The sequence below is a fragment of the Musca domestica genome, unplaced genomic scaffold (genome assembly GCF_030504385.1).
Source record: "Musca domestica strain aabys unplaced genomic scaffold, Musca_domestica.polishedcontigs.V.1.1 209, whole genome shotgun sequence".
Lineage (NCBI taxonomy): Eukaryota > Metazoa > Arthropoda > Insecta > Diptera > Muscidae > Musca > Musca domestica.
Window position 1 is genome coordinate 340,778 of NW_026712257.1, and position 10,359 is coordinate 351,136.

Below are 10,359 nucleotides of genomic sequence, written 5' to 3' on the forward strand. Positions count from 1 at the left end.
TTCCATACCAACACATTTTTATTAATAATACCCTACAATTTTGTACATTTTGGTATATTTCGTACCTTCAATGTAGAAAATACTACAAATAAAAACAAAGCAGTTAAAAAGTACCAGTCGGTTTTGCCGACAGATGTATACTCTCAGCCAATGTTCGATTATTTAAATATATTTTGACTTCTGTTATGACTACTCAAATTGTTGACCCTCTATGGAGAAGGTTGCGAAGGAATGGGTTAATATTGTCTATTTCGTTTTGGACCTTACTAAATATGATATAAATATTGAGACGTGCCAGATTTGGGCAATATTGCTTACTTCCTTTACTTTATATGTGATAATTTTTAGAAAATGTTAAAAAGTGCGGAAGATACCAGATATAGTCGACCGAAGTATTCCATTTCATGTTTCATATAATACAGATAAAAATATTGCTATGGACAAAATTATAAGAAAATCGAACATTTATATCCAATTTTATTCGAAATCATAAATTCCATATTCATCTCAGGTTTCTGGTTGAGAGAAATATTTAAATATAGCAAGTTGTAAAGAATCGCTTACTTGTTTCAAAAGTCATGACAGATAAAAGTACGGAAAATTGTGACATTTTGTGGGTGAGGTACCAGACGGGGTTCGCAGATATATATCATCTTCACAACAGATCTTGTGTTAGCCAAAATGTTTGTGTGTGTGAGAGTTGCATGTTTATTTCTCTTTCCTTGATCGTTTTTGGTAATTCAAAACTTTCAGACTTTGTGGGGGTGGTACCAGAATAAATGGTCCAATCTCTACCATCTTTATAACAGATCTTGTGTTGATAGAAATTTTGAGATGTGCCAAGTCTAAATGGAATCGAATGTTAATTTCGGGCTTTTATGAACTTCATGAGCCTTTGTGGGGGAGGTAGGTACTTAATGGAGTGGACCGATATCGTCCATTTTCGCACCTTCCTAGCACAGATGCAAATATTAGGGTTTTCAAAGTTGGAGCAAAACTGGATTATCCTTTCCCTTTCTGTGCAGTAAAAGGAAGTCACTGCCGGACCTTGACGCCTTGACTGGATATAATCAAATTTTGAATTATTTCAACTCCTAGTTCGATTGTGGATCGAAGTGGATATAAAATCCATTTTCATATTTGTCGAGCCGGTTTGGAATATCGTCAATTTCTGACAAGAAAAGAAAAAAATTTTGAACTAAGCACAATTTCAGGGAGGGCGTGGGAGTCTCAAAAAATCAGTCCAAAAAGGTAAACATTTGGACCTGAAACAAAGTTGCAGAACAACCTAGGATTTGGGATCTCATGGAGTCTAATCAAAAAGTCAATGCCTTGTCCTTTTGGAATATCGTCCATTTCAGACAAGAAAAGATATCACTTTTAACCTAAGCCCAATTTCAAGTAGGGTCTGGGATTTGTTAACTAAAAAATCAGTCCAACAGGACGATCGATAGAACCAGATTAAAGAAAAATACAAACATTTGGACCTGAGACAAAATTTCAGGACTGCCTAGGATTTGGGATCTCATGGAGTCTAATCAAAAAGTCAATACATTGTCCCGAATCAAGAACCTTGAGCATTTTAGAAAAAAATACCCATTTTAGGCAAAAAAAAAAAGACAAAAAATTGAACCTGGATACAAGTTTGAGAAACTTAGTCTTTAAGCAACTAGACCTTGTCCCGTAAAAACCAACTCGAGCATTTTAGAAAAATTATAAATTTTAGGCAAGAAAAAGGCAAAAATTTTGACCTGGAACAAGTTTGAGGAACTTAGACGTTGAGCAACTAGACCTTGTCCCGTAAAATTAATTTCGAGCATTTTAGAAAAATCGCCAAATTTAGGCAAAAAAAGGACAAAAAATTGGACCTGGGAACAAGTTTGAAGAACTTAGACATAATCGATGGAACCCAATTTAAAATTCAATACCGGACAAGTTGAATCTCTTCGCTATTATTTCTCTATCAAGTTTTGTATCCTCTGGACCTGAGACAAAGTTTCAAGAGAACCTTGGATTTGGGATGTTAAAATCAGTAAAACATGATTTATGGAACCTGATTAAAATGTCAATGTCCTTAAAAGAGATAATTGAATTTCGAACTTATACAGCTTCTGATTCGATTGTGATCGAAAAATATATTAAGTCTATTGGCCCATTTTGGACCCAAGAAAAAGCCAAAAACTTGAACTCGAAAACAAGTTTGAGAAACTTAGACATGGGATCACGAAAATCAGTCCAAGATGATCTATGGAATCTAACCAAAAAGCCGATGACGGACAAATTCAATCGCCATGCGATTAATTCCCGTTTAATCAAATTGCGATAACTTTCAGCTTCTGTACTGGTTTTACTTTTTATACCCTCCACCATGGGTAGGAGGGTATATTAACTTTGTCATTCCGTTTGTAACACCTCTAAATATTCGTCGTAGACCCCATAAAGTATATATATTCATAATCAGCATAAAATTCTAAGACGATTTAGCGATGTCCGTCTGTCTGTCTGTCTGTCCGTCTGTCTGTCCGTCTGTCTGTCTGTCTGTCTGTTGAAATCACGATAGAGCACACATTATTTGACGTAGACCTTTGAAATTTGGCACAAGTGTGTGTATTGTCCCTAGGATGGTTGGTATTGAAAATGAGATATATCGGTCCACGTTCTGGTATAGTCCCCATATAACGGTACCTCCCGACATTCGGTATTTTGATGATTTATGCCACATTTTTTCACGGATTTATCTGAAAATTGGTATTTGTAGGTCATGACGGGTCCCTGAGCGTGTGGCAAAACATTGCATGTATAGGTCCACGTTTTGGTATAGCCCCCATGTAACGGTACCTACCGATATTCGGTATTTTGATGATTTATGCCACATTTTTTCACGGATTTGTCTGAAAATTGGTATTTGTAGGTCATGACGGGTCCCTGAGCGTGTGGCAAAACATTGCATGTATAGGTCGACGTTTTGGTATAGCCCCCATATAACGGTACCTACCGATATTCGGTATTTTGATGATTTATGCCACATTTTTTCACGGATTTGTCTGAAAATTGGTATTTGTAGGTCACAACGGGTCCCTGAGCGTGTAGCAAAACATTGCATGTATAGGTCCACGTTCTGGTATAGTCCCCATATAACGGTACCTCCCGATATTCGGTATTTTGATGATTTATGCCATATTTTTTCACTGATTTGTGTAAAAGTTGGTATTTGTGGGTCATAATGGGTCCTAGGTCGTGTGGCGAAACATTGTAATTATAGGTGCACGTGTTGGTGTAGCCCCTATATAACGGTACCTCCCGATATTCGCATTTTAATGTTTTTTGCCACATTTTTTCTAATGTTCTTTTACCCTAGGGTGGAGGGTATTAAAAGTTTGGCCCGGCCGAACTTAATGTTTTTTTACTTGTTTATTTGTCAAACATTTTCGAGAAATTACCCCGTTCAGGACGGAAACCAAGTCATCCACAGCAAGTCATCTGAGCAAAAGTTTAAAGGGACTATGGGTTAGGATTAGATGTTTCTGAGTCCAAACAACTCAAAGGGAAAAACACCGTAAAGTTTTGTTCCAGAAGGGTATTCGAAAATACATTTAGACCGATTGTAAATCGAATCTCGAACTTATTCAACTCTGGCGATGTTTACAATGAAATATAATCTCTAGTTTAACATTTTGAGGAAATTTGACCTTTCAGTACGGAAACCATGACATCCACAGCATGCCAACTTTAAAGGGACTATGGTTTAGGATCAAATGTGTCTGAGTCAAAATAACTCAAAAGGAAAAACCCGAAAAGTTTTATTTCTGAAAATTTGTATTCCCCCTCCCTACCATTGAAGGGTATTCGAAAATCTATTTAAACCGATTGAAAATCGAATCTCGAACTTGTTCAACTCTGGCGGTGTTTGCAATGAAATCTAACCTCTCGTTTAATCGAATTTCGATATCTGTCAGCTTCTGCATTGGTTCTATTTTTTATTTGAAGATATATTTTCCATTTCATATTTATAGAACATTTTGAGGAAATTACCCCTTTCAGGACGGAAACCAAGACATCCACAGCAAGTCATCTGAGCCAAACTTTAAAGGGGCTATGATTGAGGATCAGATTTTTCTGAGTCCAAACAACTCAAAAGACAAAACCCTAAAACTTTTCTTCCACAAAATTTGTATCCCCTCCTTAGCAAATTCCTGCCATTGAAGGGTATTCGAAAATCCATTTAGACCGATTGTAAATCGAATCTCGAACTTGTTCAACTCTGGCGGTGTTTGCAAAATGGAGTTGCATTAAATGCAAGTGCTGGTGCTGGTGCAGCTGCGGTTAGCACTTGGTGATGGTGATGTTTGTGGTGGTATTTCTGCGGTTTACAGCCTGTCGATGTTTGTTGCAATCTTAGAAAAGCAATGGAGAGAGAGAAAAACGATTTGATTTATCTATGTGTAACACAAAAAAAAAAGGCAGCAAAAACTCCAAGTAAAGAAATTAACTATGGCTGGAGCTAGAGTTAGAGCTATAACTGGCGCACGATGGTGGCGGTGGCCCCTTCTCAATATAACACGCTTAAATAGACAACAACTCTCTAAAACAGCAAAACATGGCAAATCGTCAAGTTAATGACACAATTCGTGCAATTTCTATACAGTTTCCAAGAGATACTGGCCATTGAGCGGTGACTTGTTGGCAAAAAAAAAAAAATAAAAACAGATATCTCGAACAAAGCTAATGATTTCTGGTGAACAAAAATGAAATTTCACAAGAAACCTTTATTATTTTTTACTTAGGGTTTCTCTTTTTTTTCAGGTGGTAGCAATCAAATTTATTGATGTTTTAATCCAGGGTATCCATCATTGGGTGTGTGTGTGTGTGTGTGATTTTTTGTTATTTGATTTTCTTAACACTTTTCTTTAATTTAAATCAATTAATATCCTTTTCATATGGTTATTTGTCTCATGTTGCTTTTTTAATCCATTCTTATTTCAATTTTATATAATTTCTTGGTTTTCTTAAAAATCGTGACACATACACTTTGGTTTTGGCTAGATGCTGCCCAGACACTCCAAATCAAATCACTCTCTCACTTTTTTGAGATGAAGAAGCAACCTCTTTTTTTCTTCTTTAGTTAATGTTTTTTTCATTCACTCATTTGAATTTTATTTCTTTTCTTCTTCTTCGTTTCTTGAATTCGTCTTTCAGTTAATATCCGTTTACTGTACCGTACCACACGAAGGCCAAACACTCACTGAAACTGGCTTAAGAAATCTTTCGAGCAACACCTCTACCACCTCGAAGCGGTTTCAAAGTGGTATAAGCAACTCCAAGACTGAATATAGACAAAAATGCCAAAAAAAAAATACAACAACTAACATAAGACATTGCTAAGCCTGGCCAAGACTCACATACACATACATACACACTTTTTGAACCCGTTCATAGCCATTGTGGCAAAGTCACTGGTTTGTATGAATTGAAAAGAAAATACAACAGACGAAGACACACACACACACAGATATCTCTTCTTGACTTCCATACGACTCAGGTACTCCAAAATAACCCATACACTCACATTTCTCAACTCTTTGGCAGTTGTTGCTGCTGAGGTCGGGGGGATGACGGATAAATGGAATGTCTTCTCGACCGGCTAGTTTTTGGAAACGGTTCAAAACGTCAGAAACCAAAAACCAAACAAAACGACACGACAACGGCGTTTCAACGGTAGATACGTGTTTCTCAAGCAACAGGTAAAGCCAGACTAAAGACGCTTATGCCATCATATAGCGGCTTAAGATTGTGTAGTGCGGCGAATAGTGATCTCAAAAAAAAAAAAAACTGAGGCGAATTGCAGCTATTGCTCATTGCTAACAGGTAACAGCAGAAGGCAGTTATTTTTTGTAATGGACAGACAGGCAGACAGACATGGGTTGGTACTACACAACTGATCGATCGAGCGATTGATCTCATATGCAGAGAAAGAAAAACAATCAACACCAGCTACAACAACAACAAAATATTACTCTATGTTGCTATGTTGTTGCTTTTTAATCAAAATATTAACCTGTGAATAGCATCTTCGCAATCGGCCCAGCTAAAAACTGGTTAAGAACTTTTTCAGTTGGCCAAGTTTTCCATTTCGTTACAAAATTCCCAAAAATATAAGGGACGTGTGAATTTTGTGTAAAAATTTTCCCTTTTTCTTTAACGTTTTTTCACTTGTTCTTAAGACACCGAGATATGGAGCAGATAAGAAAGATACAGTGGCTCAGAAAGGTAAAGAGAATCAGAAAAGGTTCAGAGAAATTAGAAAAATGTTTTTGTAGACTGTCCCAAGAGAAGCCCTAAATTATTAAATTGCCTTAGAAGTCCTAAACTTTGGGCTTGGCTCATATGTCAAAACCTGTTAAAAAAGATTGGATTGTAGTCCATTAAGTCAAATTTTTCTAAAGTACCACCTCAGCCAAAATGTAGTTTTTTAAGAATTTTTTGGAAGTGATTTTTTATGATTTTTTTAAAGGACCTTGGCAGCCATAATTTAAAAGAATAATATCTGATTATCGCAACCATAATCGTGAATTTTTAACGAATTTTTCTAAAGGATTATCGTAGCTATAAATGTGGATTTTTTAAGATGTTTTCTAAAGGACCTTTCTCTTCATTAACATGGATTTTTAAAGTATTTTTCTGAAGGACAAACGTGGATGGTTTAAAGGATTTTTCTGAAGGGCCATGGTTACCAAAAACGTCGACTTTTTTAGAATTTTTCTGAGGGTCTATCCCCTCCATAAACGTGGATTTGTTAAAGAATTTTTCTAAAAGACGCCTTCATGAACGTGGATTTTTTAAAGAATTTTTCTTAATAAACGTAAATTTTTTAAAGATTTTTTTTTTAATAAACGTAGATTTTTTAAATAAAAAAAAAAAAAAAAAACGTAAATTTTTTAAAGAATTTTTTTTAATAAACGTGGATTTTTAAAGAATTTTTCTTAATAAACGTGGATTTTTTAAAGAATTTATCTTAATAAACGTAAATTTTTTAAAGATTTTTTTTGTTTAATAAACGTGGATTTTTTAAAGAATTTATCTTAATAATGGTAAATTTTTTAATACTTTTTTTAATAAACGTAAATTTTTTAAAGATTTTTTTTGTTTAATAAACGTGGATTTTTTAAAGAATTTATCTTAATAATGGTAAATTTTTTAATACTTTTTTTAATAAACGTGGATTTTTTAAAGAATTTTTCTTAATAAACGTAAATTTTTTAAAGATTTTTTTTGTTTAATAAACGTGGATTTTTTAAAGAATTTATCTTAATAATGGTAAATTTTTTAATACTTTTTTTTAATAAACGTGGATTTTTTAAAGAATTTTTCTTAATAAACGTAAATTTTTTAAAGATTTTTTTTGTTTAATAAACGTGGATTTTTTAAAGAATTTTTCTTAATAAACGTAAATTTTTTAAAGATTTTTTTTGTTTAATAAACGTGGATTTTTTAAAGAATTTTTCTTAATAAACGTAAATTTTTTAAAGATTTTTTTTGTTTAATAAACGTGGATTTTTTAAAGAATTTTTCTTAATAAACGTAAATTTTTTAAAGATTTTTTTTGTTTAATAAACGTGGATTTTTTAAAGAATTTATCTTAATAATGGTAAATTTTTTAATACTTTTTTTAATAAACGTAAATTTTTTAAAGATTTTTTTTGTTTAATAAACGTGGATTTTTTAAAGAATTTATCTTAATAATGGTAAATTTTTTAATACTTTTTTTAATAAACGTGGATTTTTTAAAGAATTTTTCTTAATAAACGTAAATTTTTTAAAGATTTTTTTTGTTTAATAAACGTGGATTTTTTAAAGAATTTTTCTTAATAAACGTAAATTTTTTAAAGATTTTTTTTGTTTAATAAACGTGGATTTTTTAAAGAATTTATCTTAATAATGGTAAATTTTTTAATACTTTTTTTAATAAACGTAAATTTTTTAAAGATTTTTTTTGTTTAATAAACGTGGATTTTTTAAAGAATTTATCTTAATAATGGTAAATTTTTTAATACTTTTTTTAATAAACGTAAATTTTTTAAAGATTTTTTTTGTTTAATAAACGTGGATTTTTTAAAGAATTTATCTTAATAATGGTAAATTTTTTAATACTTTTTTTAATAAACGTGGATTTTTTAAAGAATTTTTCTTAATAAACGTAAATTTTTTAAAGATTTTTTTTGTTTAATAAACGTGGATTTTTTAAAGAATTTATCTTAATAATGGTAAATTTTTTAATACTTTTTTTTAATAAACGTGGATTTTTTAAAGAATTTTTCTTAATAAACGTAAATTTTTTAAAGATTTTTTTTGTTTAATAAACGTGGATTTTTTAAAGAATTTATCTTAATAATGGTAAATTTTTTAATACTTTTTTTTATAAACGTGGATTTTTTAAAGAATTTTTCTTAATAAACGTAAATTTTTTAAAGATTTTTTTTGTTTAATAAACGTGGATTTTTTAAAGAATTTTTCTTAATAAACGTAAATTTTTTAAAGATTTTTTTTGTTTAATAAACGTGGATTTTTTAAAGAATTTATCTTAATAATGGTAAATTTTTTAATACTTTTTTTAATAAACGTAAATTTTTTAAAGATTTTTTTTGTTTAATAAACGTGGATTTTTTAAAGAATTTATCTTAATAATGGTAAATTTTTTAATACTTTTTTTAATAAACGTAAATTTTTTAAAGATTTTTTTTGTTTAATAAACGTGGATTTTTTAAAGAATTTATCTTAATAATGGTAAATTTTTTAATACTTTTTTTAATAAACGTGGATTTTTTAAAGAATTTTTCTTAATAAACGTAAATTTTTTAAAGATTTTTTTTGTTTAATAAACGTGGATTTTTTAAAGAATTTATCTTAATAATGGTAAATTTTTTAATACTTTTTTTTAATAAACGTGGATTTTTTAAAGAATTTTTCTTAATAAACGTAAATTTTTTAAAGATTTTTTTTGTTTAATAAACGTGGATTTTTTAAAGAATTTATCTTAATAATGGTAAATTTTTTAATACTTTTTTTTATAAACGTGGATTTTTTAAAGAATTTTTCTTAATAAACGTAAATTTTTTAAAGATTTTTTTTGTTTAATAAACGTGGATTTTTTAAAGAATTTATCTTAATAATGGTAAATTTTTTAATACTTTTTTTAATAAACGTAAATTTTTTAAAGATTTTTTTTGTTTAATAAACGTGGATTTTTTAAAGAATTTATCTTAATAATGGTAAATTTTTTAATACTTTTTTTAATAAACGTGGATTTTTTAAAGAATTTTTCTTAATAAACGTAAATTTTTTAAAGATTTTTTTTGTTTAATAAACGTGGATTTTTTAAAGAATTTTTCTTAATAAACGTACATTTTTTAAAGATTTTTTTTGTTTAATAAACGTGGATTTTTTAAAGAATTTATCTTAATAATGGTAAATTTTTTAATACTTTTTTTAATAAACGTAAATTTTTTAAAGATTTTTTTTGTTTAATAAACGTGGATTTTTTAAAGAATTTATCTTAATAATGGTAAATTTTTTAATACTTTTTTTAATAAACGTAAATTTTTTAAAGATTTTTTTTGTTTAATAAACGTGGATTTTTTAAAGAATTTATCTTAATAATGGTAAATTTTTTAATACTTTTTTTAATAAACGTGGATTTTTTAAAGAATTTTTCTTAATAAACGTAAATTTTTTAAAGATTTTTTTTGTTTAATAAACGTGGATTTTTTAAAGAATTTATCTTAATAATGGTAAATTTTTTAATACTTTTTTTTAATAAACGTGGATTTTTTAAAGAATTTTTCTTAATAAACGTAAATTTTTTAAAGATTTTTTTTGTTTAATAAACGTGGATTTTTTAAAGAATTTATCTTAATAATGGTAAATTTTTTAATACTTTTTTTTATAAACGTGGATTTTTTAAAGAATTTTTCTTAATAAACGTAAATTTTTTAAAGATTTTTTTTGTTTAATAAACGTGGATTTTTTAAAGAATTTTTCTTAATAAACGTAAATTTTTTAAAGATTTTTTTTGTTTAATAAACGTGGATTTTTTAAAGAATTTATCTTAATAATGGTAAATTTTTTAATACTTTTTTTAATAAACGTAAATTTTTTAAAGATTTTTTTTGTTTAATAAACGTGGATTTTTTAAAGAATTTATCTTAATAATGGTAAATTTTTAAATACTTTTTTTAATAAACGTAAATTTTTTAAAGATTTTTTTTGTTTAATAAACGTGGATTTTTTAAAGAATTTATCTTAATAATGGTAAATTTTTTAATACTTTTTTTAATAAACGTGGATTTTTTAAAGAATTTTTCT

General features: G+C 28.8%; 1 protein-coding gene across 5 annotated transcripts in view; it reads right to left on the reverse strand.

The window, feature by feature from the left end:
- LOC101888489 (uncharacterized) overlaps positions 1–5,744 on the reverse strand; it is a 67,718-nt gene extending 61,974 nt beyond the window's left edge. For 2 of the 5 annotated variants that reach the window (XM_059122636.1, XM_005186710.4), the window contains exon 1: positions 5,027–5,307. The gene's annotated coding sequence lies outside the window, so the exon portion shown is untranslated. Of the gene's footprint in view, positions 1–5,026; positions 5,308–5,566 lie in introns of those variants that run through there. The other 3 variants (XM_005186714.4, XM_005186712.4, XM_059122635.1) reach the window with 2 other exon arrangements.
- Between the last annotated feature and the right edge of the window lie 4,615 nt (positions 5,745–10,359).